Genomic DNA, 10,200 nt, shown 5'->3' with positions numbered 1-10,200 from the left:
GCTACACACAGATGATTAGAAATGGGCTAGCCCAGGTGCGAGAGTTAGCCTAGAAGAGGCTAGATAGAAATGGCCAAGCAGTGATTAAATGAATACAGTGTCCGTGTAATTATTTCGGGGCATAAGCTAGCCATGGAGGTGGCCGGGGTGCTGCTGGGGTGCTGGGGACACAGCCCACTCCAATTACTACAGTCTGCATTTGATATAAACTGATTGGTCTAATAACTCAGACGTCTTATTAACTCTCGTAGGGCCCATGGGTCTACCCCTACTCCTGGGGTTCATCTTGAGGACAGTTTCTGGCCAGCCAGCTAAAACATCCTGTTTGTTCCTGTGCTCCCTCAGCCCCACCTGGTGATTAGCTATAGGGCATTGTTGACTCCACCTTGGGCATGATAATTTCCCACCTGCCTGGGGGGTATTCCATTGTGCAGCAGCTCAGTATTTAAGGTTTTCCCTAAATTTGAATAAACGGCATGTGGCTGATCTCCTTTTGAATGACACAGGTCTCTTGTGTGTTCTTTCAATTTCCAGGCTCTTGCCTGGCTAGCATACAGTACAGTGGCGCACGAACTGTACCAAGAGAATAATGCAGACTCAAGTGTTACAACTCTTATAACTTATATTAGCCCATTATTCTTCCCTATGTTAGCCACATGGCTCAGCACCTTATTTGGCAAGGCAGTCACATCTTGTTTCTTGTGGCTGGGTCACAACTGCAGACTAGGACTTCCTCCTTCCCATCTTCTCCTGTTCTCATTGGCCCACCTCTACTTCCTGTCTGTTGTCCCACCTATACTTCCTGCCTGGCTACTGGCCAATCAGCATTTATTTAAAATATAATTGATGGAATACAGATCATTGTTCCGTACCAGAACCTGAGAAAGCTGGGTGCTGGCCACATCCTGGCATAGCTGGTCTCTTTGTTCCTGTCTAGTGTTGTGGTATGGAAATGTCTGCTGTCTCTTACACCTGTTTAAGGTATTGGTAGAACAGAGGACAAATTTAAGTGAAGGAAAAAAATTTAGGACCAGGGAATTGAGGAGGTGTATCTGACCTATTTAAGGTAGATCCTTCAATTTGGCTCCCTGGAACTCACAAGAATTCATTGGGTTTGTGAAAACAGAAGTTTTAGACATATACAATGTATAAACAGTAGCACATTTATATCAGAATGACTGTGACAGATATTTTTTGCATAATGAAAAGTATTATTAAGACTATGGAAGGCAGCGTGAGAGAGAAATTTGATAGCATGCACTTGTTCTCACACCTTTATAACTTGCAGGTCTTGTATTTGTAATTTACTGAAATTTGTTTGCTGAGGTTGTCCTTTTAAACTGACAAAACCTCTCGGATGTCAAACTACATGAGAGATCTTTGATACAGATGAAATTTTACTTGAGTTATTGATTTAAAAACAACAGAGAACTTACTTGGTTGGCCCCTAGAGCCTCAGGGTCCTCCTTGGTCACTGAAGGTCATGTTTGCCTTTTGCTGTTTAGTGCAGGGCCTGCCAGGCTCCAAAAGATCCTGTGGGCTAAGAAATCTGCTTGACCTGAGCAGTTAGGTTATCAATTCCAGCGATTCTGTCCATGTCTGGAGATCTGCAGTTTAGATGAAAGACAGTTTTGCCCAGTGGTCAGCACTTGGCAGTTGAAGCAAATTGCAGATGGACCTTGTTCTGTGCCCATCTGTCTTCTGTCTTCTTTGGAGGAAGTAGAGTGCTGCTGTTAGGAGCCAAACTGTCTCTTTTTGCTATGAAAAGTTTTTTTAATAATTAAATATTTAAATGTCATATTCCCCAGATCTATGAGCAGTTGAGGGCTGTTTATTAGGTAAAACTATAGTATAGAATCTGCCTGGAGAGCTGGGTTTGAGCTTGACTGTACTGGCTCTTAACAGGTAAGATTTACACTTGTAAAAAGACAGAAAGAAGAAAAGGCTGCTTGCAACAGAAGGTTTACGGCAGAACTGACAATAGTAGAGAACATCTTAATATATTTTAAATGAGGGTTAGATTAAATATAAAGTATTTTTGTAAGAGACGTAAAGGAACATTCCAGTTTAAAAAACATGAAACGTAGCCGGGCAGTGGTGGCGCACGCCTTTAATCCCAGCACTCGGGAGGCAGAGGCAGGCAGGCGGATCTCTGTGAGTTCGAGACCAGCCTGGTCTACAAGAGCTAGTTCCAGGACAGGCTCCAAAACCACAGAGAAATCCTGTCTCGAAAAAACCAAAAACCAAAAAACAAAACAAAACAAAAAACAAAACATGAAACGTATTGTTTTTGTAGTCTGAAATGAGATGCAATGAACAATTATAACATTTAACAGTAAACATAGGTGCATTTAAGTTACATGTATGAACACACACAGAGTGAACAGGAACTGGGTAAAGTGGATGCTCTTGGTGGGCCCTTCCAAAGGCATGCCACTGCACAAAACACACATGCAACAGAGTCAACAAGAGGAATTTAGAGTCAAAAACATAAGTCAACTGGGGTACCAGGCAGGGTATACCTCAGTAAAGATGGCAGGACTTGGTTACTTTATCTAACTCTCAGTTAAGATGGCAATGAAGTCACCTGACCTCAGTTAAGATGGTGGTAAGATCACGTGACCTCGGTCAAAATGGCAGTGGTCACATGTTGTATGGAACAGCCACAATATTTGAGCTGCAGGGATTTTAAGTTTAATAATAAGAGAGACCTAGAGGCATGATCCGCCCTGTGCCTGAGCTTCCATGCCACAAGCCACAGCAGGGAGCAAAAGGCTGGAACTACAAACAGCCGCCTCATAGATCTTGTTGGCAGCAGTAGCCGTGGCAGGGTCCATTTGTCTGTGCGCTGACAGTAGTCAGAAAGCTCCCATAAAAGTGGAGCTGGTGGGACACCAGCTGAGTGAGGGTAGGAGCTGAAGAAGTAGGGCATTACGGCCTGGGGTTTTAGGGCCTCTAAATGGCATCCATCCCAGGGGGGAGACAGACATGGATGGCTTGTTACCCATAGCTGAAATCATGAAAACCCGTGAAAATGGCAATACCACAAGACCTAAAACGGTACGTCTCCCCCTGTAGGCCAGGTGTGAATCGGCATGAACACCACAAGACCTGTGGGAGGGTGTCCTCTGCCTCCAGATGGGGTGCTACAGCCTGACTGGATTCAGTCGGGGCAACTTGGAAGCCAGAGTGGCCAGAAGCTGTTCCGAGCAGCCTTTTATTGTGAGGGAAAAAGAAAGGAAAAGAAAAAAAGAGAAAGAAAAACTGAGGGACCCTGGGCCCCCAGTCGAATGCACCACACAGAGTGTGCAGTGCTAGCACGGGAGGGCTGACCCCGGGTCAGTCTGGTCATGATTTTAGCTAAGGGAAGCAATCCAGAGATGAATGTCAGTGAAGGGCTCAACAGTCCATGGTTGGGACTGTCCCCCCGTTTCTAGGAACACCAGATTGCCAGGAGCTCACCAGTCAATCCTTCAGGTTTGGAGAAATGGTTAAGCTGACCAGAATGGGGGAAACTCACCAATCGAAAAATTGGTGGTGTGTGTAGAAATCACACTGAGGAAATGCATTCAGGCTTATGGAACACGTGGTTGTGGATCCCGACCCTGGGAGAGGAGTTTGGAGACTGGCGCAGGTTCCAGAGTGGATGCAGGCCACAAGGAGAGACAGACAGACAAGTTTGCTACGAGATCACGCCACAGGTCTCCGAAGGCGGCTGTTCCTGGGCAGGGAGCCACACAGCAGGCAAGAGACAGACGGATAGGCAGGCCACACAGAATGAGGTTGGATATTTATTTAGTGGGTTATGGAGGAGGAAGGGAGAAGAGCAGAGAGGCAGAGAGAGACACACACACAGAGACAGAGAGAAGAGAGGAGAGAGAGAGACAGAAGGGAACAACAGAAGCTGCCTCTCCAAAAGGGAGATGGAAGAGGAAGAGACTCAGGCTGCAATCAGGAAGGAAGATCTGCCTGCCTCAGTGACAGGGGAGGGAGTGGGCGTGGCTTATCTCTTAAAGAGACAGGACAGACTATTACACTAAAGAGTTCAGTTGCAATGGGGACCCTAGTAGTTTCAGAAATGCTGGTGCCATGTGATAGTCACCAGAAACACCGGCAGCAATGAAATGGAGCAGGCTGGGACCTAGAAGACAGGCTGGGGATGCCATTGAGGTGGGGACAGGGACGGACCCAGGCTCCTGGGGAAAGTCCAGAAGATTGTGGATGAATCCCTTGTATTGAGTGCTGAATTGTCCTGAAGACTGTGCATGAATCCCGGGTACAGAGCATTGAACTGTTCACACAGTTGGAGCTTGGTCTTGTACAGACTTTGGTTGTGCCCTGTGTTTTCCCCATATAAAGGTACTTTACTTTTTGAGTCTACAGAAACATACTTGATTGATTTTGAACTTCTTTAAGAAAAAATTTTGGAATTTCATAAAAAATTTAAATTAAAAAAGTAGATTTATTTTAAAAAGATGTATTTATTTATTTATGCCATATCCTGCCTGCAGGCCAGAAAGAGGGCACCAGATCTCATTATAGGTGGCTGTGAGCCACCACATAGTTGCTGGGAATTGAACTCAGGATCTCTGGAAGAGCAGTCAGTGCTCTTAACCACTGAGCCATCTCACCAGCCAGAAAGTAGATATTTTTAAAGGGACAGCTTTTAAAATTTTTTCAATTTGTAAGGATATGAGGCCTTTTTCTTTCTTTTTTTTGTTTTTTGTTTTTTTGAGACAGGGTTTCTCAGTAGCAATGGAGCCTACCCTGGAACTTGCTTTGTTGACCAGGCTGGCTTTGAACTCAGAGATCCTCCTGTGTCTGCTTCCAAGTGCTGGAATTAAAGGCATGCACCACCACTGCCCGGCAAGGATAGGAGGCATTTAAAGTTTATAAAATGTTTTTTGGTTTGGTTTTTTTTTTTTTTTTTTTGGTTTTTTGAGACAGGGTTTCTCTGTGGCTTTGGAGCCTGTCCTGGAACTAGCTCTGTAGACCAGGCTGGTCTCGAACTCACAGAGATCCGCCTGCCTCTGCCTCCCGAGTGCTGGGATTAAAGGCGTGCGCCACCATCGCCCAGCAAGTTTATAAAATGTTTTATTAAAAATGTTTTGTATTAGCCGGGCGGTGGCGGCGCACGCCTTTAGTCCCAGCACTCGGGAGGCAGAGGCAGGCGGATCTCTGTGAGTTCGAGTCCAGCCTGGTCTACAAGAGCTACTTCTGGAACAGGCTCCAAAACCACAGAGAAACCCTGTCTCGAAAAACAAAAAAAAAAAAAAAAGTTTTGTATTTAAAAAAATGTTTTGTATTTTATTAATATGTGATCTAAAACAAACAAACAAAGAAATGAAAGACTAAAGAGTTAAGGCCACAGCTACAAGCACCAAACACTAAACACCAGCAGCTGAGCTATTCCTATCTTGTGATGCAGCCAGAATGACCTCAGCGGTCTGGCAAAGAGCTTGGAGCAGCAACTCTCAACCTACGGGTCATCACCCTTTGGGGGTCAAAGTTCCTTTTCACAGGGAGTTTAGGACCATTCTCACGTTGGATTCAAATTGTGATTCATAACAGTGACAACCTTGCACTTCTGAAATAGCAACGGAAATGATTTTACGATTAGGGTGTCTGGAAACACTGCCTCTGAGAACGTCTCTCCTTACCTAAGGTCTGTGATGAAGAACGCACTTCTAGCCTCCTTGTCCTTGCTACTTTGTTAAGCTTGAGCTGTTTTGATAAACTGAGTCATATAAAACCATGAAGGGAGCAGGCAATACAGCTGTCCGTCTTCTTAACCACATTTATAAGGCAAAGCTTGATTTTGATATTGAAAGGGCTTCAGTTCAGAAATTGTTGTTTTTTTTAAGGCTCAAACTTAACAGAGATACAGCCACAAGTACCAATCTTAGAAAAGCTACTAACTTACTGTAAGCTATTAAAGGTAATTCAGACGTGCAAGTATAGTCCTGCTAAGTACTAATGTAATTAATTATAATGATGAGCCTTATTTAGCCTCCTATCAAATTTTTAAAAAGCAATGTTTGTTTAGTTTAGAAGATTATGGTCCTCACACTCTTCAGAGGCCTGCTGAATGTGGCGTTAGAATGTGGACGGAGAAAGCTTACTATGATGAGACCCGTCTCGTCTCCTAACAGTGACCCCGTGGTTTCCAAGAGGATGATGGGACATGACGTCTACTCCACCTGGATCGTGGTAATGCTAACCACAGGGCATAACTGCCAGGACCCTGCTCAAACTGAGGATAAGAGCTGACTGCTCCACTTCACCGAGACCCCGTTGGGTCAGTCCCCCAACTTCCTCCTCCACAGGACAGGTCTCTCAGGTCGCCTGTGGCTGGTGGCCAGACACTAATGATACCATGGTACCTCCATCCCCAAGGGAAGCCACGAAGACCATGGGAGCCTGGGCCATTTGAATTGACACAAAGGCCGTTTGGATCTGCCTCCTGCTCTGTTTACCCTCCTCAGACCGCTGACTAACTGCAGCTCTGTCAGTGGCAGCAGGCAACCAGCCATTTATAGCTCATTTCATATGGAAAACCAGGCCTTGCTTTTTCGAGAGCTCCTAAATGGGCTGAGAAAGGCAGACAGGTTTGCCTGGCTAACAGGCTTCATATTAAAGGATAAACAGGTTTCAGATGTAACTTTTCATTAAAGGAACGAGCTTTGCAATGACTGTTCTCAGTAATAAGTACTGTCTCTGGCTCATGATTAGATGGAAAGAAAACAGGTTAAAGTATATAGGTTCTGAGGAGCAGAGGAAATGTTCCATGGCTCCTTCAGGTCTAAGGATAGGAAGGCTTGAGTAAGTTCTGAGGGTCTAATCACGTGATTTTAGAGACGGGCAGTGGTGGCACATGCCTTCAACCCCAGCACTTGGGAGGCAGAGGCACGTGGATCTCTGTGAGTTTGAAGACAGTCTGGTCTACAGAGCTAGTTCCAGGACTGGTTCCAAAGCTACAGAGAAACCCTGTCTTGAAAAACCACCAAAAGAAGGAGGAGGAGGAGGAGGAGGAGGAGGAGGAGGAGGAGGAGGAGGAGGAGGAGGAGGAGGAGGAGGAGGAAAATGATTTAAGACTTGTAAGTATGAGTGTTTATGCTGTTCTGTATGTGTTCTGACAAATAAAGCTTGCCTGGAGATCAAAGGATGGAACTAGCCACAGGTTAACCCTAGAAGCTGGGCAGTGGCGGTTCACACCTTTAATCCCAGCACTGGGGAGAAGATAGGGAGTGATAACGTGGGGTGGAGCCGGGCACTTGGCCTTTTCAGACGGAGGAGCTGGAGAGGAAGGAGCAACTGGCAGTGGCTCCTGGTTCTTTAATGTTCCGGGTTTTTATTGATTAAGATCATTTAGACTCTTTCCCCTTCTTCTATTTTGGCTGCAAGCCTAGCTTTTAACGCCGCCGAGCCATCTCTCCATAACACCAACCCTTCCTCCCCTGCTATGCTGCGGTTATACTAAGATTTCAAACTTCAGCGTTTTTGATCAATGGGGTTCTGATAAGCTGGCAGATGCTGACTGCTATTATCAGTCACAAGCTCAGGATTTCAAATTTCCTTTTTTTGTCTTCTAAGTGTGCTTACCAGTCAGGCTACAACATCTCAGGCACTAGGGATAGAGGGAAAAAAATGTTTCTGTTTTGTAATCCAAAACCATAGTTTTTGCTATGACTTGGAAGAAGCACTGTCCACACCATCTGTTTTACAGACTCACGATAGCTGCTTTGTCTACAACGTGGGTCTCAGCACAGACTACAAACAATGGTAATGCTAATATAGCTAAAATTCTATCTCTTTTTGTAAACTAAAAAAGAAAATTCATGTAAGCTTCAGGGAGTTGGAAGAGTCATAAGACTTGGATCCATCTCTCACCAGTCAAAAGGACTCAAGATAAGTACAGCTCATGTTTCTCCACGTGCCGGTCCCTAAGGATGGGATCTCTCTCACCCGTAGTCTTTGAACTCCTCCCTCCCCCAACTGCCAGGACTAGGGACCTGAAAGTTCCAAATCTAAGATGTTCCTTTAAGTTCCTAAACTTGAACTTCTGTCTACATCTCTCTCAACAGATTTCCACGCAGCTGACAGACGCCATCCAGGGAGCAGCTGCAGACGACAATCTCAGCCCTACCGCGAGCCCTAGATGGGCTGAAAGCGATGTGGGCCAGTCCAGCTGGTGGGATTGCTCACTGCCTCATCTGGGGCAGCAAACTAGATGTTTCTGATGAATGCCCCATTGCCCAGCCTTTTCTAGCCTTTCAGCCTTCCTAGGCCCTGACTTCAAGAGGAAGTAGTTACAGAAGAAAGCACATCACCCCATATCCTCCTCAAAAGGCTGGAGAGTTAATTCAAAGGAAACTTCCTGGCCTGGGGACAAAATAGCTAAATTGGCATGCCAGGAAAGGTACCTGTTAAAACCAAACAGACCAGATCTATCCACAGGTGGATTCATTAGCTGAAGTCACTCTACAGTATGATAGGGCACGCGACCTGCTCTGTGTAGAACAAGGAGGTTTGTGTACAGCTTTAAGATTATTATTATTATTATTATTATTGTTTCTATGCAAACCATTCTGAATTAATTAGAGATGATCTGGCTGCACTAAAAAAAACATTACAAAAAAGGGGGGCCTTGGATGAACTAAACGACAAATCCCATTCTCCTTTCCAGGCTCCTCCTAGATAGTAACTCTGAGGTCAGGCCTTGCAGGGCGTTTGACCTCTATGTTTCTGCTGATTACTGTTAGCTATTGCATCATTATTAAATGATAATTCCTTTCTGGGTGCCATTAAGATGATGGTTATTAGATCCCCATAGAAACAGGTACCCCAGATTCGACTCAAGTTTTGATTACGGTGCCTAAGAGATCCATGAAACAAAAACCCCTCTAACCTGTGAGCCCCTTGCCCAAGGACAGACACATTCTGTAACGCTGGAAGTTGGTGTTTATGGGAGAAAACAAGCCATGTGTTCTTCCTCCCTTCAACACATTTGTTGACCCAACACCACCGGATGAGCTTGATCACACGTGGGTGGGAAACACGTGGATAGGAAATGTGTCAGGACGTATGCTCGCCCCATCGGACCTGAGAGAAAAATGCTAACTTTATGGGATTGACCCCCTCTTTTTTCCTGGTTTTTCGATATGGGGTTTCTCTGTGTAGCCCTTTCTGTCCTGGAACTCACTCTATAGACCAGGCTGGCCTCAAACTCACAGAGGTCCGCCTGCCTCTACCTTCTGAGTGCTGGGATTAAAGGTGTGCAACACCACTGCCTGGCTGACAAAATAAAATTTAAAGAAGGAGATAATAGATCACTGAAGAGTTACCCACAAAGGAGTGCAGCTCAGGTCTGACAGATCACTGAGGAGCCACCCACAGGGACGCAGCTCAGGTCTGCTTCTCAGTAGCTGACCTCTGACCACTGTCCTCATTTAAAGGCGCTGGAGAGACAGCTTAGCAACTAAGAGCACAGACTGCACTGTAGAGGGGACTGAGATCAGTTATCAGCGCCAGGCCAGGCAGTTCCACACTGACATCTCTGCCTCTTGCAGCACCTGATGGATGTGCAAATTTCCCCACCCCCATGCACACAGCTATTTAAAAATGAACATTTTTAAGGATTTATTATTTTACGTACACTGGTATGTCCAGGGTGCCAAAGGCCCTGGAACTAGAGTTATAGACAGTTTTGAGCTGCCATGTGGATGCTAGGAATTGAACCCAGGTCCTCCGGAAGAGCTGAGCCATCTCTGAAGCCTCCCCACAGTCAAATAATTTTTTTAATGTGACAGAAACACAGACACCTCCACGCTCCAAAGATTCCTCCTACCTCTTTTCGTCAGGACTGAAGTTGACATTAAAGGTTGAGCCTCAGGAATTCAAGCTGGTACAACCCCTTTGGATGTCAGTGTGGCGATTTCTCAGAAAATTAGGAAACAACCTTCCTCAAGACCCAGTAATACCACTTTGGGGTATATATCCAAAGGATGCTCAATTGTGCCACAAGAACATGTGCTCAACTATGTTTATAGAAGCTTTGTTTGTCATAGCCAGAACCTGAAAACAACCTAAATACCCCTCGATTGAAGAATGGATAAGAAAAATGTGGTACATTTACACAATGGAGTACTACACAGCAGAAAAAATAACCACATCTTGAATTTTGCAGGAAAATGGATGGAG

This window comes from Microtus ochrogaster, unplaced genomic scaffold (genome assembly GCF_000317375.1).
Source record: "Microtus ochrogaster isolate Prairie Vole_2 unplaced genomic scaffold, MicOch1.0 UNK14, whole genome shotgun sequence".
Taxonomy (NCBI): Eukaryota; Metazoa; Chordata; class Mammalia; order Rodentia; family Cricetidae; genus Microtus; species Microtus ochrogaster.
Note: the sequence above shows the minus strand (reverse complement) of the source record.